The sequence below is a fragment of the Oncorhynchus mykiss genome, chromosome 23 (genome assembly GCF_013265735.2).
Source record: "Oncorhynchus mykiss isolate Arlee chromosome 23, USDA_OmykA_1.1, whole genome shotgun sequence".
Classification (NCBI taxonomy): domain Eukaryota; kingdom Metazoa; phylum Chordata; class Actinopteri; order Salmoniformes; family Salmonidae; genus Oncorhynchus; species Oncorhynchus mykiss.
In genome coordinates this window covers 42,040,634-42,064,386 of record NC_048587.1, presented here as the reverse complement: position 1 = coordinate 42,064,386, position 23,753 = coordinate 42,040,634, and the positions used below count along the sequence as shown (strand labels likewise).

The 23,753-nt window shown below is 45.3% G+C and overlaps 1 protein-coding gene across 6 annotated transcripts in view; it reads left to right on the top strand.

The window, feature by feature from the left end:
• The first annotated feature begins 18,943 nt into the window (after window positions 1-18,943).
• LOC110502777 (RNA binding protein fox-1 homolog 3) overlaps window positions 18,944-23,753 on the top strand; it is a 739,581-nt gene continuing 734,771 nt past the window's right edge. For 2 of the 6 annotated variants that reach the window (XM_036960467.1, XM_036960470.1), the window contains exons 1-2: window positions 18,944-19,325; window positions 20,021-20,089. The gene's annotated coding sequence lies outside the window, so the exon portion shown is untranslated. The remainder of the gene's footprint in view (window positions 19,326-20,020; window positions 20,090-23,753) is intronic. The other 4 variants (XM_036960464.1, XM_036960466.1, XM_036960469.1 and 1 more) reach the window with 3 other exon arrangements.

Below are 23,753 nucleotides of genomic sequence, written 5' to 3'. Positions count from 1 at the left end.
CTCCGGAGAGAAGGGCGATTCCGGCAGCTCTGGAGTGAAGGGCGATTCCGGCAGAACCGGAGTGAAGGGCGGCTCCTGACTGACGGGCGGCTCTGGCAGCTCCTCACTAAAGGACGGCTTTGTCAGCTCCTGACTGACGGGCGTCTCTGGCAGCTCCTGACTGACGGGCGGCTCTGGCAGCTTCTGACTGATGGGCGGCTCTGGCTGCTCCTGACTGACGGGCGGCTCTGGCTGCTCCTGACTGACGGGCATCTCTGGCAGATCAGGACTGACGGGCGGCTCTGGCAGCGCTGGACAGGAGGGAGACTCTGGCAGCGCTGGACAGGAGAAAGACTCTGGCAGCGCTGGACAGGAGGGAGACTCTGGCAGCGCTGGACAGGAGGAAGACTCTGGCAGCGCTGGACAGGCGGGAGCACCTGGAGGGAGCAGACAGAGAGACAGCCTGGTGCGTAGGGCTGCCACCGGAGGCATGGTGCGTGGAGGAGGCACTGTGGAGTCGCACTGGAGGTCTTGGCACCGAGCCTGCACAACCTGTAGCCCGGCCAGTGCGGCAGGGTGGAACAGACCGCACTGGGCTGTGCTGGCGAACCGGGGACACCGTGCATTGGGCTGATGCCAAGGAGACGCCCTGGAGACCAGATGCGCTGAGCCAGCTTCATAGCACCTGGCTCAATGCCCACTCTAGCCCGGCCAATACGAGGCGCTGTGATGTAGCGCACCGGGCTAAGCCTGCTCACTCAGGAAACCAAGCTGCTTACCTATTGCAGATTCAGTCTTCCCAGCCTGGTGCAGGTCTACAATTTTGTTTCTGGTGTCCTTTGACAGCTCTTTGGTCTTGGCCATAGTGGAGTTTGGAGTGTGACTGTTTGAGGTTGTGGACAGGTGTCTTTTATACTGATAACAAGTTCAAACAGGTGCCATTAATACAGGTAACGAGTGGAGGACAGAGGAGCCTCTTAAAGAAGAAGTTACAGGTCTGTGAGAGCCAGAAATCTTGCTTGTTTGTAGGTGACCAAATACTTATTTTCCACCATAATTTGCAAATATATTCATTAAAACTCCTTTTGGAAACTCTCTCACGACCTAATTTTCATTTGCTTATTACATGATTCCAGTGTTATTTTATAGTTGTAAAACTCAATTTTCAACCACTCCACACATTTCTTGTTAACAAACCATAGTTTTGGCAAGTCAGTTAGGAAATCTACTTTGTGCATGACATAAGTAATTTTTTCCAACAATTGTTTACAGACAGATTATATCCCTTAATTCACTGTATCACAATTCCAGTGGGTCAGAAGTTTAAACAACTCGGAAAATGCCATTAAACAGCTCGGAAAATTCCAGAGAATGATGTCATGGCTTTAGAAGCTTCTGATAGTCTAATTGACATCATTTGAGTCAATTGAAGGTGTACCTGTGGATGTATTTCAAGGCCTACCTTCAAACTCAGTGCCTTTTTGCTTGACATCATAGGAAAATCAAAAGAAATCAGCCAAGAACTCAGAAAAAAATGTGTAGACCTCCACAAAAATGTGTAGACCTCCACAAGTCTGGTTCCACTTAAATCTGTACAAACAATAGTACGCAAGTATAAACACCATGGGACCACACAGCCATCATACCGCTCAGGAATGAGAGGTGGTCTGTCTCCTAGAGATGAACGTGCAAAAAGTGAAAATCAATCTCAGAACAACAGCAAAGGACCTTGTGAAGATGCTGGATGAAACGGGTACAAAATTATCTATATCCACAGTAAAACCACTATATCGACATAACCTGAAAGGCCGCTCTGCAAGGAAGAAGCCATTGCTCCAAAACCGCCATAAAAAAGCCAGAGTACGGTTTGCAACTGCACATGGGGACAAAGATTGTACTTTTTGGAGAAATGTCCTCTGGTCTGATGAAACAAAAATAAAACTGTTTGGCCATAATGAACATCTGTTTGGAGGAAAAAGGGGGATGCTTGTAAGCTGAAGAACACCATCCCAAACGTGAAGCACGGAGGTGGCAGCATCATGTTGTGTGGGTGCTTTGCTGCAGGAGGGACCGGTGCCCTTCACAAAATAGTTGGCATCATGCGGAGGAAAATTATGTGGATATATTGAAGCAAAATCTCAAGACATCAGTCAGGAAGTTAATCAGTGGTCGCAAATGGGTCTTCCAAATGGACAATGACCCCAAGCATGCTTTCAAATTTGTGGCAAAATGGCTTAAGGACAACAAAGTCAAGGTATTGGAGTGGCCATCACAATGCCCTGACCTCAATCCTGTAGAACATTTGTGGACAGAACTGAAAAAGCTTGTGCGAGCAAGGAGGCCAACAAACCTGACTCAGTTACACCAGCTCTGTCAGGAGGAATGGGCCAAAATTCACCCAACTTATTGTGGGAAGCTTGTGGAAGGCTATCCGAAACATTTGACCCAAGTTAAACAATTTACAGGCAAAGCTACCAAATACTAATTGAGTGTATCTAAACTTCTGACCCACTGGGAATGTGATGAAAGAAATAAAAGCTGAAATAAATAATTCTCTCAACTATTATTCTGACATTTCACGTTCTTAAAATAAAGTGGTGATGCTAACTGAACTAAAACAGATAATTTTTACCAGGATTAAATTGTGAAACTGAGATTAAATGTATTTGGCTAAGGTGTATGTAAACTTCTGACTTCAATTGTATGTGCAGTACCAGTCAAAAGTTTGGACGCATCTACACATTCCAGGATTTTTCTTTATTTTTACTCTTTCCTACATTGCAGAATAATAGTGAAGACATCAAAACTATAAAATAACACATATGGAATAATGTAAAAACCAAAATAGTATTCAACATATTTGAGATTCTTTAAAGTAGCCAACCTTTGCTTAGATGACATTTGCACACTCTTGGCATTCTCACTCAACAGTTGATCAAAAAGAGATGTGCGCAAACCTTAAAATATTTGATTGAGCCACCTTAAAATATTTGAATGAGCCGCCGTCTCCTATGTTTTAATTATCACTAAAAGAGCAAAGTTAATTTAGCAAGCAATGTTTTATGGGACTAGCGATAGCATAGTTTATTTAGGAAACAATGTTTGATGGGACAAGCAATAGCATAGTTAATTTAGGAAGCTGGTTTGATGGGACTTGCGCCGGAAGAAATGGCAGCAGTTTTACGGACGCCTGTCACGTTCTGACCATCGTTCGTGTGTGTTTTCCTTGTTTTAGTGTTGGTCAGGACGTGAGCTGGGTGGGCATTCTATGTTGTGTGTCTGGTTTGTCTATTTCTATGTTTGGCCTGATATGGTTCTCAATCAGAGGCAGGTGTTAGTCATTGTCTCTGATTGGGAACCATATTTAGGTAGCCTGTTTTGTGTTGGGTTTTGTGGGTGATTGTTCCTGTCTCTGTGTTTGCACCAGATAGGACTGTTTAGGTTTTCGCACATTTATTGTTTTGTTAGTTATTTCATGTATAGTTCCTTTATTAAAGAACATGAATAACCACCACGCTGCATTTTGGTCCGCCTCTCTTTCCCCAGAAGAAAACCCTTACAACGCCCACCCTTGTGATACCTTGTGAGGATCCGCAGAAGGCGAATGGGAAAGCTGCTGTTACCGTCAATATTACTCACCAACGTGCAATCATTGGACAATAAATTAGACAAGGTACGATCATGAATATCCTGCCAATGGGACATCAAAAACTGTAATATGCTATGTTTCACAGAATCGTGGCTGAATGACGACATGGATATTCAGCTAGCGGGATATACGCTGCACCGGCAAGATAGAACAGCACACTCTGGTAAGACGAGGGGGGACGGTCTGTGCATATTTGTAAACAACAGCTGGTGCACAAAATCTAAGGAAGTCTCTAGATTTTGCTCACCTGAAGTAGAGTATCTTGTGATAAATTGCAGGCCACACTACTTGCCTAGAGAGTTTTCATCTGTACTTTTCGTGGACGTTTATTTACCACCACAGACAGATGCTGCCACTAAGACCGCACTCAGTCAGCTGTATAAGGAAATAAGCAAACAGGAAACCACTCACCCAGAGGCGGTGATCCTAGTGGCCGGAGACATTAATGCAGGGAAACTTATATCAGTTCTGCCTAATTTCTATCAACATGTTAAATGTGCTACCAGAGGAAAAAAAATCTCTATCACCTGTACTCCACACACACAGACATGTACAAACTCTCCCTCGTCCCTCCATTTGGTAAATCCGACCACAACTCTATCCTCCTGATTCCTGCTTACAATCAAAAATGAAAGCAGGAAGCCTCAGTGACTCAGTCTATAAAAAAAGTGGTCAGATGAAGCAGATGCTAAACTACAGGGCTGTTTTGCCATCACAGACTGAAATAGGCTATGTTTGATGGGACTAGCTTTAGCATAGTTCATTTTGCAAGCAATGTTTTTACCAAACAACCAGCCCGTTTGTGTGGGGAGAAATGGATGTGATGGCTCACAGGCAGATAGATCTTCACAGTTCTGCGTTTAAGTAAACATTTTTCAATACATTATTTTGTCACATGAATAGACCTACAAGCATGTCTTCTTACAGCACAATAACAATATTATTTTCCAACTTGGTTAAGAGATTTGATCAAATATCTTGCCCTATTCTCTCTTTATTCCTGGCAGAAGATATTAGTGCCTGTGCTGTAACTAGCCAGCAGCACACACACCAACACGGGAGGCAGCTTGGGCCAAATTAGGTATTCATATATATCCTCTTCTGTCTCTTGCTGTGGAGTAAATTTAGGGCTGCTGTGTGTGTGTGTTGCCTGCGTGCATGCATGTGTGTGCGTTTGTGTGTTTGTGCCTGTTTGTGTGTGTGTGCGCTCGTAGGCAACAAACTCCTCCTCATGACCGTGCCAAATCAGCATATTTACACCTTGGAACCGGTGGATAAGGAGACTTGGTAATAAGAAAAATATCCCTTTTTATTGCACTTGGGTATTAAGAATGACCTTTTGACAATGACAGGGAAGTGTTTAAGCTGTGGGGTGAAAGAGAGAGAGAGATGGTGGACTTCAGAGAGCTAGTCCACACAATCCAGACCAGAACAATCCCACAAAACAGACCAGCACAACAACACCCCCCAACAAGACCCAGAGGGCCGAAGGTGGAGATGGACGGCTGTCTGAGAGAGCTGGCTGCTCTTTGGACTGAGTTGAGATAACTTAAAGATGCACACATGGCACTGAAGGACGAGGTCAGAAAGCTGAGAAATGTCAGAGAGCAGGACACTTCCCCCAGACAAGCCAGCATAACAGCCCACCTCAACACCACAATGGGACAGACAACACAGGATCCCCCAACCCAACAAACCCCACCCCCTCCTAACAGCCCTCCTGACAACCCACCCCCACATCCACTGAGGACACACAAAAGCCAGAGATTGTGCTCCTCATTGACTCAAAGGGCAAATACATTCAAGAGGATAAACTTTCCCAAACACAGTGGCTAAACTCTGGTGCCCAAACACTAGTCATGCCCTGGAGCTGTTGTCAGAGGACAGACTATTGTCCCCAAGCCACATCATAATTCACACGGGCACAAATGACCTGAGGACCCAGCAGGAAACAGCACTCAAGGGAGTGATTGAAAAAGCTTCTTCCACTTTCCCCAACACAGAAGTAAAATCAAATCAAATGTTATTGGTCAAATACACATGGTTAGCAGATGTTAATACAAGTGTAGCGAAATGATTGTGCTTCTAGGTCCAATAATGCAGTAATATCTAACAAGTAATCTAACAATTTCCCAACAACTACCTAATACACACAAATCTAAATGTGTGAATGAGAATATGAACATACAAATATATGGATGAGCGACGGCCGAGCTGTATAGGCAAGGTGCAATACAGTATATACATATGATATGAGTAATGTAACATATTATTATTAAAGTGGCATTATTTAAAGTGGCATTATTTAAAGTGACTAGTGATCAATTTATTAAAGTGGCCAGTGATTTGGTCTCAATGTAGGCAGCACCCTCTCTGAGTTGGTGATTGCTGTTTAGCAGTCTGATGGCCTTGAGATGGAAGCTGTTTTTCAGTCTCTCGTCCCAGCTTTGATGCACCTGATCTCGCCTTCTGAATGGTAGCAGTGTGATCAGGCAGTGGGTCGTGTGGTTATCTTTTTGGCCTTCCTGTGACATCGGGTGCTGTGGGTGTCATGGAGGGCAGGTAGTTTGCCCCCGGTGATGCGTTGTGCAGACCGCAACACTGTCAAGCCCTGACCTTTTTATCTCTATTTGGTTTGGTCAGGGTGTGATTTGGGGTGGGCATTCTATGTGTTGTTTTCTATGATTTTATGTTTCTATGTTTTGGCCGGATATGGTTCTCAATCAGGGACAGCTGTCTATCGTTGTCTCTGATTGGGAACCATACTTAGGTAGCCCTTTCCCTCCTTTCTGTGTGGTAAGTTGTCTTTGTTTGTGGCACTATAGCCCTTAAGCTTCACGGTCGTGTTGTATGGTTTGTTTTGTTGGCGTCATTTTAAATAAAATGTACGCTCACCACGCTGGGCTTTGGTCCAGTTCTTTCGACGGCCGTGACAACCACCCTCTGGAGAGCATTGCGGATGAGGGCGGTGCAGTTGTCGTACCAGGCTGTGATACACCCTGACATGATGCTCTCGATTGTGCATCTGTAAAAGTTTGTCAGGGTTTTGGGTAACAAGCCAAATGTCTTCAGCCTCCTGAGGTTGAAGAGATGCTGTTGCGCCTTCTTCACCACACTGTCTCTTTGGGTGGACAATTTCAGTTTGTCTGTGATGTGTACACCGAGGAACTTAAACCTTTACACCTTCTCCACTACTGTCCCTTCGATGTGGATCGGGGGGTGCTCCCTCTGCTGTTTCCCCAAGTCCAAAATCATCTCCTTTGTTTTGTTTTGTTGATGTTGAGTGAGAGGTTGTTTTCCTGACAACACAGTGCCCTCACCTCCTCCCTGTAGACTGTCTCTTCATTGTTGGTAATCAAGCCCACTACTGTTGTGTCGTCTGCAAACTTGATGATTGAGTTGGAGGCGTACATGGCCACGCAGTCATGGGTGAACAGGGAGTACAGGAGGGGGCTGAGCACTCAACCTTGTGGGGCACCAGTGTTGAGGGTCAGTGAAGTGGTGATGTTGTTTCCTACCTCCAGGACCCATTTGACAGGGTGGGACTGAGAACCAGGGCCTCAAGCTTGATGATGAGCTTGGAGAGTACAATGGTGTTGAATGTTGAGCTATTGTCAATGAACAGCATTCTTACATAGGTATTCCTCTTGTCCAGATGGGATAGGGCAGTGTGCAGTGTGATGGTGATTGCTTCGTCTGTGGACCTGTTGGGGAAGGTATACAAACTGAAGTGGGACTAGGGTGTCCAGTAAGGTGGATGTGATATGATCCTTGACTAGTCTCTCAAAGCACTTCATGATGACAGAAGTGAGTGCTACCGGGCGGTAGTCATTTAGTTCAGTTATCTTTGCATTCTTCGGTACAGGAACAATGGTGGCCATCTTGAAGCATGTGAGGACAGCAGACTGGGATAGAAGGCGATTGAATATGTCTGTAAACACACCAGCCAGCTGGTCTGCGCATGCTCTGAGGACTCTGCTAAGGCTGTCGTCTGGGCCAGCAGCCTTGCAAGGGTTGACACGTTTAAATATTTTGCTCATGTCGGCCACGGAGAAGGAGAGGGTGGGGCTCTGTCCTTGTTAGTGGGCAACGACGGTGGCTCTGTATTATCCTCAAAGCAGGCAATGAAGGTGTTTAGTTTGTCTGGAAGCGTGACGTCAGTGTCCGTGATGTGACTGGTTTTCTTAATTATTGTAGTCCGTGATTTCCTGTAGTCTCGTGTCTGAGCCGTTGAATTGCGACTCCACTTTGTCCCTGTACCGACATTTTGCTTGTTTGATTGCATTGCGGAGGGAATAACTACACTGTTTATATTCAGCCCTATTCCCAGGCCTCGAGAGAACCCATGCCAAGAGGACCTACAGACAGACCACAGCATCACCAGCCACACCCCAACCAGTTATGACCACCCCAAGCAAACCTGGCCACACCCTATATGGTGCCCTCCATATCTGACCTATGCCCCTTCTGCCCACCCTATTGGCCCCACCCCTGCGGAGTTCCAGGATCTCCGGGAGGTGTTCAGTAAGGTCCGGACCACTTCCCTTCTGCCGCACTGACCATATGACTACGGGATTGACCTTCTCCCAGGCACCACTCCGCCCCAGGGACTGTACTCTCTGTCGGCCCGGAGACCAAAGCTATGGAAACCTACAATGAGGACTCCCTAGCTGCAGGGTTCATACGTCCTTCTGCCTCCCCTGCCGGCGCAGGATTCTTCTTTGTGGAGAAGAAGGACAAAATCCTGCACCCGTGCATTGACGACTGGGGTCTCAAATACATCACTGTGAAGAACCGCTTCCCACTTCCACTCATCTCTTCGGCCTTTGAGCTGCACCAGGGGGCCACCGTGATCTCCAAACTGGACCACCTGGTGGGGATACGGAATGGGGACAAGTGGAAGACTGCCTTCAACACAGCCAGCGGTCACTACGAGTATCTGGTCATGCCATTTGGCCTTATCATCGCCCCTGCTTGTTCCAGGCTCTGGTTAATGATGTTCTCCGCAACATGTTGAACCGGTTCATCTTCGTCTACCTCGATGACATCCTCATCTTCTCCCTCTCCGCCCAAGAACACGTGCTCCATGTCCGACAGGTTCTCCAACACCTCCTGGAGAACCAGCTCTTTGTAAAAGCAGAGAACTGCGAATTACATCGCTCCATCATGCCCCTTCTGGGTTACATTATCACTGCAGGAAGTGTACAGATGTATCCTGGAAAGGTCAGAGCAGTGGTGGATTGGCCCCAGTCTATGTCCAGGGTGTAGCTGTAACGTTTCCTGGGACTCAACAACTTTTTTCGCTGCTTTATCCGGGGTTACAGCATCCTGGCATCCCCCCTGTCTGCACTCACCTCTCACAAGGTTCCGTTCACGTGGTCCCCAGCTGCTGGCCGGGCGTTCCGCGATCTCAAACACCGTTTCACCACAGCTCCCATCTTGGTTCATCCTGACCTGGTTCATCCTGACCCAGTTCGTGGTGGAGGCCGCATCGGCCTCTGGATGTTGGAGTGGGGGCTATCCTGTCCCAGCATTCTGCCCTGAACCTCAAGTTACATCCCTGCGCTTTCTTCTCCCCCCACCTCAATGCCATGGAGAGGAACTATGATGTGGGGAATCTTGAGCTTCTCGCGGTGAAGATGGCATTGGAGGAGTGGAGGCACTGCCTGGAGTGCGGAACATCTGTTCATTATGTGGACCGATCACAAGAATGTAGAATATCTCCGCACCACCAAGCGCCTCAATTCCAGGCAAGCTAGTTGGGCCCTGCTGTTCACCCGGTTCAACTTCTCCCTCTCATACCAGCTAAGGTCCAAGAATGTCAAGCCGGGTGTGCTGTCATGCCGCTATAGCCCTACGGCTTCAACCCCGGAACCTGAAATCATCCTTCACACCTCATGTCTGGTGACGGCACTCAGCTGGAAAATAGGGAAGCAGGTTCGTGAGGTGCAGCGTTCCGAGCCGAACCCCAGGGGGGTTGCCAGATAACCAGATGTTGGTTCCTGACGCAGTCTGCTCCTCGGTCCTGGAGTGGGCTCTCTTCTCCAGGCTTACCTGCCACCCAGGCTCCCGGCGGACCCTGGCCTTTGTGCAACAATACTTTTGGTGGCCTTCCATGGTTCCTGATGTCTCCGCGTTCGTCACCACATGCACAATCTGTGCACAGAACAAGACTCCTCGGCAAGTTCCGTCTGGTCTCCTTCAACCTCTTCCTGTCCCTCCTTGCCCCTGGTCTCACATTTCCCTCGACTTTGTCACATCTGTCCCCCCGACTGAATGCAACACTGTCATCCTGACTGTAGTGGATTGTTTTCCAAAGCGGCCCACTTCATTCCTCTCCACAAGCTACCCCACATGGTGCAGCACAACTTCTGGATCAATGGACTGCCAGCGGACATGGTCTCCGACCGGGGTCCTCAGTTCTTGACCCGGTTCTGGAAGGTGTTCTGCACACTCATTGGGTCGTCGGTCAGCCTGTCCCACAGGTTCCACCCCGACTCTGATCTGCCTGGTCTCCGCCAACCACACCACCTGGAGCCAGCAACTAGTGTGGGTTGAGTAGGCACGCAACACCCTTCCTTGCTCTGCTACAGGTCTATCGCCTTTTGAGTGTTCCCTGGGGTATCAGCCCCCGATCTTCCCTGAGTAGGAGGAAGAGGTCTGCACATCTCCAGGTATGGATGACAAGCGGATCGCCACTGGACCCTGGCTCCCTGGTATCGTCTCGTGCAGAAGGTATTGCTGTTCACTCGGTATCTGCCCCTCCGGGTTGAATCCCGCAATCTTTCTCCCTGGTTTATCGGCCCTTTCCCCATCTCCAAGGTCGTTAGCCCCTCTGCTGTCCATCTTCTGTTGCCCGTACCCTCCGTTTACATCCCACTTTTTATGTTTCCAGAATTAAACCCATGTCTCACAGCCCTTTGTCTCCTGTTTTAAACCTGGTGTGATGGTCTCTACCCACCTGCAGGTGTCACCCATCTTCCCCATTATCCCCAGTATATTTATACTTGCGTTCTCTGTGTACCTATATTTGTCTGTTGCCAGTTCGTGAAACCTACCAGCGTTTTTTTGCCTGTTCTAGTGCCTGCCGTTCTGTACCTTGCCAAACCACACTGGATTGTTGACCGCTGCCTGCTCTGACACTGAGACTGCCTGCTGTTCTGGACCTTTTGAACCCTATCTGGATTATTGACCTCTGCCTGCCCTTCACCTGTTGTTTTGTCTGACCCTGTATTAGTAATACACTTTTCATCTGGGTCTTACCTAAAACATGATAGTCATCACATGTTAAGGTTGAACACTGACAGTTTTGTAACTTAAATGAGGCTAACAGAGGAGTATGAGTTCCTCAAGAGCCTATTTAAATTACAAAGTTCGAACATTATATGTACAATATTCAATGTTTGTACTTAATGTGCATAAATATTCAGGATCAGGTTAAATTTGACGTATACAAACCTAAAATGATTAACAGGAATAACATTTACGTTAATGGGTGGCCTGAAAAGAACTATCTGAAAGACATCCTTCCAATCTGATAGGATGAAATTGGCGCTGACAGACATGGCAGCTCTGCTTCTTGCTCTTAATACCTCTAGTAACTCCCCATCCCGGGTCCGGGAGCGTAATCATCGACTGACACTAATTAGCATAACGCAACGGACATAAATATTCCTAGAAAATATTCGTATTCATGAAAGTGAAATATATTGAGACACAGCTTAGCCTTTTGTACACAGCTTAGCATTTTGTTAATCACCTTGTCATCTCAGATTTTCAAAATATGCTTTACAGCCAAAGCTAGACAAGCATTTGTGTAAGTTTATCGATAGCCTAGCATTTTGTCCAGCTAGCAGCAGGTAACTTGGTCACGGAAATCAGAAAAGCAATCAAATTAAATTGTTTACCTTTGAGCTTCGGATGTCTTCACTCACGAGACTCCCAGTTAGATAGCCAATGTTCCTTTTTTCCAAAAATATTATTTTTGTAGGCGAAATAGCTCCGTTTGTTCTTCACGTTTGGCTGAGAAATCACCCGGAAATTGCAGTCACGAAAACACCGGAAAATATTCCAAATTAGCTCCATAATATCGACAGAAACATGGCAAATGTTGTTTATAATCAATCTTCAAGGTGTTTTTCAAATATCTATTCGATAATATATCCACCGGGACAATTGTTTTTTCAGTAGGACCGATTGGAATAATGGCTACCTCTGTATTTTACGTGAGAATCACTCTGAGAGCCATCAGGTGACCACTTGCGCAATGTAGCCGCTTACGGGTATTCTTCAACATAAATGTGTAAAACTACGTCACAATGCTGTAGACACCTTGGGGAATACGGAGAAAAAGTAATCTGGTTGATAGCCCATTCACTGCTCAATAGGGACGCATTGGAACGCAGAGCTTTCAGAAGATGAGTCACTTCTGGATTGGATTTTTCTCAGGCTTTCGCCTGCAATATCAGTAATGTTATACTCACAGACAATATTTTTACAGTTTTGGAAACTTTAGAGTGTTTTCTATCCTAAGCTGTCAATTATATGCATATTCTAGCATCTTGTCCTGACAAAATATACCGTTTACTACGGGAACGTTATTTTTCCAAAAATGAAAATACTGCCCCCTAGTCACAAAAGGTTTGCTCTTAAGCAACTTTGCAGTATTTTGTTTTGTTGTGTGTTATTTCGTACATTATTAGCCCAGCATGCTTTGTTTGTTATTACTTACAGCTGGAAAAAACTTTTGGATATCAGAGCGGTGGTAACTCACCAACATTACGACCAGAAATACAACTTTCCCGAATTGGATCTTTTGTTTATACCCTCCATGGCAATTGAACTTATCCCAGAGGCTGCTTCAAGACGCCACCGTCAGAGAAGAGGTATTCGGAATGGACTTATAGTCTGACTCAGGAGGTGTGCACACCATCCACTGCTTCCGAGTATATTACTCGCTAATGTTTAGTCCCTGAACAATAAAGTAGAAGAGGATCTCCTTCCAGAGAGACATCAGGGACTGTAACATACTCTGTTTCACAGAATCATGGCTCTCTCCAGCTCTCTCTCTGTCCACATCCATACAGCCAGCTGGGTTCTCATTACATTGCACATACAGGAATAAAGAACTCTCCGGGAAGAAGAAAGGCGGTGATGTATGATTAACTACTCATGGTGTGATTGTGATAATGTACAGGAACTCAAGTCCTTTTGTTCACCCGACCTAGAATACCTCACAATCAAATGTTGACCATATACCTCCCAATATAATTATCTTCAGTTATGGTCACAGTCGTGTATATTCCCCCTCAAGCCAATACCACAACTGCCCTCAAGGAACTACACTGGACTTTGTGGAAAACTGGAAACCACATATCCTGAGACTGTATTTATTGTAGCTGGGGATTTTAATGAAGCAAATTTGAGGAAAACGCTACTGAAGTTCTATCAATACATTGCCTGTAGTACTCGCACATCAAAAACTCTTGACCATTGTTACTCCCCCGCCGTCCCTTTGGCAAATCAGATCACAACTCTGTCCTGCTCCTCCCTTCCTATAGGCATTAACTCAAACAGGAAGTACCCTTCCTAAGGTCTATTCAACGATGGTCTGATGGCAGGGTCTACAAACAATCATGGATTACAAAGGGAAAACCAGCCACGTCGCAGACCCCCAACATTTTGCTCCTGGACATGCTAAACACCTTCTTCACCCACTTTGAGGATAACACAGTGCCACAGATGTGGCCCGCTCCCAAGACTGTGGGCTCTCGCTCTCCACGGCCGACGTGAGTAAGACATTAAAGCGTGTTAACCATCGCAAGGCTGCCAGACCAGAAGGCATCCCTCCGAGCATGCACTTCTGTCATCATGAAGTGCTTTGAGAGGCTAGTTAAGGATCACATCACCTCCACCTTACCTGACACCCTAGAACCACTCCAATTTGCTTACCGCCCCAATAGATCCACAGACGATGCAATTGCCATCACACTGCCCCAACCCTTCTGGACAAGAGGAATAACTAAGTAAGAATGCTTTTCATTGACCAAAGCTCAGCCTTTAACACCATAGTACCCTCCAAGCTCATCATCAAGCTTGCGGCCCTGTGTCTGCACCTCACCCTGTGCAACTTGGTCTTGGACTTCTGGACTGGCCGCCCCCAGGTGGTGAAGGCAGGAAACAACACCCCCACTATGCTGATCCGCAACACAGGGGCTCCACAAGTGTGCAAGCTCAGCCCCCTCCTGCACTCCCTGTTAACCCGTGACTGCGTGGCCATGCACGCCTCCAACTCAATCATCAACTTAGCAGACAACACAAGAGTAGTAGGCCTGATAGCCTACAGGGAGGAGGGGAGGGCCCTGCCAAGAAGTTAACCTATTCATCAACATCAATAAAATGAATGAGCTTATTGTGGACTTCAGGAGACAGCAGAGGGAGCATGCCCCATCCACATCGACGGGACAGCAGTGGAGAAGGTGAAAAGCTTCAAAATCCTCAGAGTACACATAACTGACAATCTGAAATGGTCCACCCACACAGACAGTGTGGTGAAGAAGGCGCAACAGCGAAATGTAGGCTTGGTCCCTAACTTTTACAGATGTACAATTGAGAGCATACTGTCAGGCTATATCACCCAGTGGTGGTCAGTGCCGTTTAAGATGAGGGAGGACAATCTTTTTCATGAGTATGGCCTTATTTCTTATTTAGAGTTCCAGTTTCGTCTTTCAGTGGGCTAAACTAGATAGCTGCATTTTCTAGCTAAGTAAGTGAAAGTAAAAGTTAAAAAAATTATGAAATCTCTCTCTCTCTCTTTCTTGCTTGTCCATAATTTTGAAATACTTTTTTTCCCAAAACTGTTCAACTATTGTCTTTCTCTCTCTTTGAGTCAACTACTCACCACATTTTACACACTGCAGTGCTAGCTAGCTGTAGTTTATGCTTTCAGTTCTTGATTTATTCTCTGATCCTTTGATTGGGTGGACAAAATGTCAGTTCATGCTGCAGGAGCTCTGATAGGTTTGAGGGTGTCCTCAGGAAGTTGTCAAATTTACTGCGTACGTCTATAGAAGGGGGTGAGAACCATAAGCCTGCTAGGTTTTGTGTTGAAGTCAACGTGCCCAGAGGAGGACTACCCTAAAGCGTGCTGCTGAGGCTACTGTGGACCTTCATTGCAAAACAGTGTGTTTTATTAAATTGTTTGGTGACGTGAATATATTTAGTATAGTTTTTCCTAAAAAGGATAACTTTTTAAGTGTTTCACTATTTACATTTTTATGAAATTCACTGAGGATGATGGTCCTCTCATTCCTCCTTTGAGGAGCCTCCACTGCTGTGAACATGTGTTTGACGTGTGTGTGTGTGTGTGTGTATCTAAAGGCCAACGGAAATGATTATCTATTTACAGACGCCACCCACAAAATCCCGTGACCCTCAGTGTGGGGGCTGAGAGCGGGAGATAATATTTATTACCATTCTACACTGTGCAAAACATTAACAACGCCTTCCTAAGATAAACGTTCTCAATTCATCGGGGCGTGGACTCTACAAGGTGTCGAAAGCGCTCCACAGAGATGCTGGCCCATGTTGACTCCAATGCTTCCCAGAGTTGTGTCAAGTTAGTTGGATGTCCTGTGGGTTCTTGTTACACACAGGAAACAACTATTGAGTGTAGAAAATCCAGCAGCGTTGCAGTTCTTGACACACCTTAAACTGGTGTGCCTGGCACCTACTACAAAACCCTGTTCAAAGGAACTTAAATATTTTCTCTTGCCCATTCACCCTCTGAATGGCATATATACACAATCCATGTCTCAAGGCTTAAAAATCCTTCTATAACCTGTCTCCTCATCTACACTGATTGAAGTGGATTTAACAAGTGACATCAATAAAGGATCATAGCTTTCACCTGTATTCACCTGGTCAGTCTATGTAATGGAAAGAGCAAGTGTTCTTAATGTTTTGTACACTCAGTGTATGTCTTTACTACAAAATACATTTTATTCTCTGCATTCTAAAAATGGTTGGCTTGCCAACTTGCTCCTAACCACTGATACAGGGACAGTTATTTATCATACCATTATGAATAGGAATATCTTCAGGGCTAAGGTATTCTGATCGTTGATCTGTGGTTAAGGGCAGCCTCTAGCTCTAGCAGACTAGTTGCATCCCAAATGGCACCCTATTCCCTATTGTCGTGTCTTTGGCTATGCCGGATTAAGTGATATGACATGCTATTCTATTCATGCTATTCATTTCTCTGTAATTAATATTACCTGATTAAGCTAATCATGTAACTGTAATTAACTAGAAAGTTGGGGAACCACAAAATAATGTTTATAGAGCTGTTATCTTCCGAAAAAACTCTAAAAGACCTGGCAATATTTTACATCAATTGCAGTCAATATTAATCGTCACTTTATTTCAGTCTCATCTGAAAGTTGTAAATTCTTGGTTAACTTCACGAACCCTGGCTAACAAGTTGAATCAGCAATACAAACTTTGGTTTAATTATTTATTTACTAAATACCTAAATAATCACACAGAATTACATATACACAGAATGCAAATTATGTCATACAGAAAACGTCCTGGGTGAACAGAGCTGAAATGACGGCTGGTTACACAAAGGAAAGGGGGTTGGGTTTGAGTGAAAGAACGGGAAGACTGAGGAACAAAGGGATAAGCTATGCTGTTGTAAATACAGTATCTTATGCATACTAAATTATCGGCCATTTGGAAAAGGAAAATGCAATCAATATTTACTCTGAGCTGCGCTTCGGCAGGTTGATCGTAGATGCTGGCCGTGTTGCCCAACAGAGATCTTCCTGTCCTCGGAAGAATGTCTCTGGTGGTAAACTGAATACGTTGTAGTATTGTCGTTGTGTGTTAGACTGGATCCGTCGTCCGTCCTTTCCTAGCCCACGTTTATAGCGGCCGCTGCTAACTAGTAGCAGTAGTGAATAAGAGTTCAAAGTTCATACCATTCACAACCAAAGCTCACGCTGAGGTTGGCTTAGTTCTGTAGTTGACATGTTAGTCCTTTTAACGTGGGACCATCGTCCTCACGTCCTCGGAACCGCTTATTTTCTGAATCCTTCTGACATCGGACCGTCGCCCTAATGTACCCGGAACAGCTTATTATCTGAATCCTTCTGACATCGGACCGTCGCCCTAATGTACCCGGAACAGAAAGTTATATTTTCGTAAAGGGCTTATATAGTGGAGGGAGAGAAGGTTGTGTTTCATAGTTTATAACCAATGTCTCTTCACAGGGGCAGGCCACTGATGGAGCAGAGCTTTAACCTTATGAAAACCCAATTCTCTCACTTGGAAGCTAAAATTACATTTAATCTTTTCACAAATAGTTTCATATTTAAACATTTAAATTGCATAACAATTCCATGTGAATCTGTGTGTAGACTTTCCAAGATACAGTTTATGTCATCCTATCATTAATAAGAATGTCACAGATGACAACCGAACTGACATCATATTCATTAAGTACAAATGTATATTTTCAACTGGTTGGATTACCGAAATATGGTTCCTTTCCCCCCACCTTTTTATGTTCCCCGACTCTCTATGTTTAACAAAGGCTTTTCAAGCGTCCTTCAGTAGAGTCAAGAGAGGAATGGGAGAAAGATATTTATGGGGGGGTTATAAACCTTACCCACAGGCCAACGTCATGACACTTTATAAGGGGATATGGGCCTGGTCAAAAGTACTGCACTATATAGGGAATAGGGTGGCATTTGGAGCACACACTAAAAGGCAATCCCTGTCCCTCCAGGTATGAATGAATTAAGCTGTATGGAGGTGTTGAGTAGTAGTTACTGCATGGAACCTCCAGGGGACCAGGGGTGTGAGGGAGCACTCAGGTAGGCTTGGATGTGTCTCATGTCAGCCTATCTGGGTGGAGCGTGGAGGTGTTAACTGGCTGTGATAGAACATGCAAGGGACCCCTTCACACACACACACACACACATTCATATTCCATTCACCTAATGCAATGTAACAGAGGTAGGTTTGGCTACGAAATAAAATTGTACCTATACCTATCACGACGTTGCTACAACCTTTGCAGATAGCTTCTGCTGCACGCACGCACGCACACACACACACACACACACACACTCATTCATATTCCATTCACCCAGTTCAATATAACAGCAATAGGTTGAGGCTACTAAATCAAATTTTACACACACACACACACACACACACACACACATCTTGAACAGCTATCCTTGTGGGGACACACAATTCAGTCCCATTCAAAATAATTTTTTCCCTAACCCTTACCTTAATCCTAACCCTAAACCTAACCCTAGTTCCTAACCCTAGCCCTAAAACTGACCCTATCTCCTAACCCTAAACCTAATTATAACCCTAACACTAATTCCAACCTTAGCCCTAAACCCCTCAGAAGTAGCATTTGACCTTGTGGGGACCAACAAAATGTCCCCAGTTGGCAATTTTATTTAAGAATATTTAAACACGTTCACACACACACTAATATCCCCCCCCCCCACCCGACACACACTCTGGGGTGAAAAACAAATCTTCAGAGTCAGTAAGACACCTCATGACAGTCTGATCCCTGAGGGAAGTAGCAGTCCGAGCAGAGTGGGGTAGGCAGCCAAGCAGAGCTACATTGGATCAGTGTTAGGTCATGAGCGCTGGGTAATTGCTAATCTCACTTTTAATTGAATCTGGTGGAGTGCAGTGTCTCGTATCGAGGAGAGAGAGAGAGGGCTGGGGAGAAGGCAGTGCAGCGACAGGGCCATCCAACCTGCCTCAATCTGCTATGAACTCACAACATTGGACTCCACATACGTGATGATGCCGCAGAAAGACTAAAAACTATTTATTTGTAAATGAAGAGAGGAAGGGGGGTGGAGAGAATGGCGTAAATTAGGAGTGGAGCGAGAGATGCCTCTGTCTGTCTGTCCTCCGTGGCTCGTTACATGTCAGTGTGTGTTGCGTTGGGTCCCATTGAAGCACACACATCAAACTGCCACCAGGTCAGTGCTCTCTTTCTTTCTTTCTCTCTCTCTCTCTCTATTCCTCCTCTTTCCCGTCTCCTTGTCCTCCTCCTCTCTCTCTCCATCCCTCGTTCAACGAGTGCCAACCAGAACAGGCGTGTGTGTGAGCGCCTCATTCTTTATCTTTTTCACTCCCCCTCTCTCTGTGTCAGCGCTGAATCCAGAGTCTGCTTGTGTGTGTGTGTGTGTGTTGGTGTGTGTGTGTTTCTTGTACCGTGCTGGCTCCGAGCAATTTGTGAGCGCTCACACACAAACACAGCACACTAGACCCACGCTACTGAGACACGCTAGCAACAGTAGAGCCTCTGAATCCGCTCTGCCCCAATCACACACTGGCTAACAGATCACTTCACACACACCAGCCCTCCCTTCTCCTCCTCTTCATCCTCCTCCTCTCTCTCTCTTTTGCTCACTCGCTCTTCTCGCTTACTCGCTTCTCCATCACTCGCTCTCCCTCGTTCTCTTGCTCTGAACACTTCCTTTGGTAGCGGAGGAGTGTGTGACTGTGTGTGTGTGTCCAGTGCAGGGATAGCAGCGGAGAGAGAGAGAGATAAAGACGGAGACAGAGACAGAATGCCAGCAGAGTGACAGCCAGCAGTCAGTAACAGGACAGAGAGAGAAGAGAGAGGACCTTGAGACTACGACTAACTGTGAGTACTCTTTTTTTCTATCGCATGCCAATTATTTTCTATCCTCTTCTCTCACTCTCTTACAATGGAGGACCCGGTAACTACTGTACTGGTTGTGTTTCTTATGGAGGAATGACACACACTGTACACACAGACACACTGTACACACACACACTGTACACACGATGTAGACATACAGTAGAGCATATACAGTGATTACTGAACACACAGAGAAGCATGGGAAAGACTGGTCACACATACTAGTCATACTTACAGTAATACAGACATAGTACCCACATTTATAAGTGTATACAAGTGCGATTACATATGAACTCAGACACACACACATCCACAGATGTAAATAAACGTCTCATATTCAAACACATTACATCACGATAATACAGTAGGGCAAAACTGTGTGAATCACCAGCCTTCACACGTTGATGCAATGGACATCCTACACTGTACGCATTTGTGCACACACCTCACGCATGCACGCACGCACGCAAACACGCACGCATGCACACACACACACACACACACGCACACACGCACACAGAGTAATTATGTGAGTTGATTTCATGCTGGTTGGTTGAAAAGTGGTATTTTCATGGATGTAGGTACACTTGGTCACACAGTATGTAAACATTTTTACTGAGACAACACTGGACTGTGTGTGTGTGTGTGTGTGTGTGTGTGTGTGTGTGTCTACTCAGGGCATCAATGTGAAGAGGTCTCAGAGATCCAACGACAAGGTCAGAAACAGACACAAGACCGGGACCAAGGTAAAGGGTCTAGGACCGACATGAAATATACAACGTGTGTGTGGATATGAGTCAGTGTGAGACTTAGTTTCAGGGGCTCTCTAGTGATTCTACGGTCTTACAGTTGGTGAAGAGGCATATTGAAGTGTCTAGTATTGTCTGTTTTATTATGGGAAACAACACTAGCTATTTGTTAGCCTGAGCGGTATCTCTCTGTGGCTACACTAACCTATATCCCTCTCCTCCCCGAAGTGAAGCGTCTGATTTGTGGAATCACCAGTGTAGCACACAGACTTCACAGTAAGATAAGATTTATTCATTTCAGCTTTTCACTTCTCTTTTGTAAAATATAGATGGATGGTGGTGAGGGAGGGAGGGAGGTAGGGAAGGGATAAGATATAGAGTGCTGCGTTGACGCTGAGGACAGCAGAGAGGAGTGAGAGTTAGAGCGAGAGAGAGAGAGCGAGAGAGAGATAGCGAAATAGACTGAAAGACGATATTACCATTCCTGATTACTTTTTACAACTCTGAATTTGTTGTCTGTCATAGTCAAGTGTGGTATGTGTGAGTGTATTTTCTGTGTGTGTGTGGTACACATACTTAGCGTGACAGGATGTGTATTTTCTGTGTGTTCAATCAAGTCCATTTGAAAACATTTATAGGAATAGATTCTTTGTAGAGCTAAATACATTTAGTGATTTGTGACATTCTGTCTTTCCAGACCAACGTCCCACAGAAAAACCTATATGGGCCTTTAGCTTGTCAGCGGGGGCATATTCAATAGGAGTGTGCTCATGCATTGAGTTTATTGAGTTTGTTTTGTCTGATTTCACATGGCTACAGATGAAAAACAATCTGTTTACCTTCCATTTTGGACTTATTTTATTGTACTGATCAACAACATTTGCATAGAATAAGTAATTTTTATTTTATTAAAGTGTGTGCTGTCTCTTTAAGACGAATGACATCATTCACACACAAAGTCCGTTCCAGGCTTGAGCAAAGATGATATTGACTGGGAGAGACGTGAGGCGGGGGAGACGAAGTGAATGAATAACGTTTGTGGTAGCAATCAGCTTTGTTATGAGCAAAATGTTCCTTTATGGTTTGCATATTATCGCAAACAAGGTACTAGGGTTGGCTTCAGCTGTAAGCTAGCAAGGAACGTTAGCCTACAAAGCTGGAAGCGGTATCTTCTTGCATAGTTGTGTTCCGTACTGAACATTGTTTTGGGAACAGTAATTAGTAGATTCAACATCTCTACATGCTGTGTAGCATTATTCAAGTGTGTTAACTTCTGTGCAGTGTGAGTGGTAATGCAGCCCAGACTCCCAGTGATTGCGGTGTTTCCTCAGGACAGGCTAGAGCTAGAAATGAGTAAGTGGAGCAGGCACGGTGCTCTCGTGCTACAAGGGGACAATCAGTAGACGACATGAGACACATTTGACAAAAGTACCAAAAGTAACACACATTCTTGTACCAAACCATGTTTAATGTTCTAGTATCGTGAAAGTACATACGTTTCCCCAAGAAAGTGTGTTTGTGAGCAGGAATGTATTGTCTTCAAGGAGTGTGTGCATGTATCTGCTGGATTGTTTGTGTTTGCATGTGAGTGTGTAAGCAGGGGTGTGTGTATCTGTGGGAGTGCACCTGCAGTGTTCGGCATTTTGCGGGTGTGTATGATCTATATGTCTTCAGGAGAGTGTGTCTGCAGGAGTTTGTGTGTGCAGTGTTTGCGGGTAGATTCTGGGCTTATATGGGGAGCGTGGTAGACAGCATGTCTGAAGCTTATGCAGGGATTTTCTCCGTAGGCCTATTTCTCTGATTTTTTTCCCCATAATTATCAGTATTTGTCCTGTATACTCTGTATTCCTACACAACAGGGAATTTCTGTGTCTGTTCACGTAAAAATTATTTTCTATATGTGATGTGAGTTTGAGGTTTGAGCAATGGAAATGAGAGCTTGTGAAGATGCCTTTTAGTTTTCATCTGTTCCAGGAAGTGTGTGTGTGTGTGTGTGTGTGTGTGTGTGTGTGTGTGCGAGCGCAGGTGTGTTTGAGGGGATGAGAGAGTGTTTGCCTGTCTCAGTGAGGACAGTAACACTGGGAGCCATATCCCCTGGAGGCTCTTACTTTAGCCAGGAAGCAGAACATTGCAGTAGTGTTAAGTAGCTTGTAATTACAGTGAAAAGACACAGTTCTAAGTAGAGAGAGGAATGGAATTAGACTATATACGTTAGCTTCTAAAAAAGAAAGAAATAAGAAATGAAATGTTTAAAAGTGTTTCTGACCTTATTGCATGCAATTGCAACACTGTTAGCTAGCAAGCTATTTACCAGAATGCTGGCAAATGCACACGGTGTTGTGACTGGATACCATAGTGTACATTTTAAGTTATGCTATTTTCTGAAGAATGAAGACATCGGACAGCAGTGGCTGCTTTCATTTCGAGTGGACAGGCTGCACCGAAAATTACAATCATGTCTCGTCTGTGCAGTGCACATTTGGAATGAAGTTGCTTTATTAACTAGGGAGAACATTCAATGGGTATTGCCAGGAAGCTAATCCTGAAGACGGATGCTGTACCTTCATTGACAGTGAATCCTGCAAGTGCTGACCGCAACGTAAGTATCAGAGTTTGATGAGTCTGACACGGTAGCCAACATTTTGGGGAGGATCCGGGGGGCTAACATGAGATAATGCAACTGTGGCTGTGGCTGTTTTTGACTTGTGAATTATATATTTTCTGTAATAAACCTGATAGTCACTATGTGTTTTTTGCGGTGTGTATAGTATTTGTAAATCACCCCTGAAAATCGTATTTTGCCATTCGAGTGTGTGGGTTGTTGTCTTACAGTTGATGCAACTTTTGTCATTGGGGCAAATCCTTACACTTCAACGAGGTCACCTTGATCCAGCGCCGTATGTGGGGAGGCTGTGCTTGCTGTCCATCCCAGGACCCTTTTCTGTCCAGTGTGATAGGCCTAACAAGGAAGAGGCAATTGCTGGATTTGTCTCCTGCTTCAGTCTTGGGGATGACTGAAGCTAAGTGGGTGACTGAAGCCTGCTTGATTGAAGCAGGGTACATGGGTCAATCCCCATGCCATTACAACACCGCTCCCAGCCTATACCGTTGACACCAGGCAGGATGGGAACCGGGATTCGTTGGACCAGGCAATGTTTCTCCACTCCTCAATTGATCGCGTGCACACTGGAGCCACTTCTTTTTGTTTTTAGCTGATAGGAGTAGAACCCGGTGAGCTCATCTGCTGCAATAGCCCATCCGTGAAAAGAATGGATGAGTTGTGCATTCCGAGATGCCGTTCTACACACCACTGTTCTCCTTTGTCCTGTCATCAACAAGGTTTTTTTTGCCCACAGGACTGCCGCTGACTGGATGTTTTTTGTTTGTCGTACCATTCTCGGTAAACCCTAGACACTGTCATGCGTGAAAATCCCAGGTTTCTGAAATACTGGAAATGTCAGGCCTGGCACCGATGGTCATAGCACGCTCAAAGACACTTAGGTAACTCATTTTGCCCATTCTAACATTCAATTGAACAGTAACTTAATGCCTTGATGCCTGTCTGCCTGCTTTATATAGCAAGCCACTGCCACGGGACTCACTGTCTGTAGGAGCGAAACATTTTCAAGAACGGGGAGGTGTACCAAATAGACTATCAGGC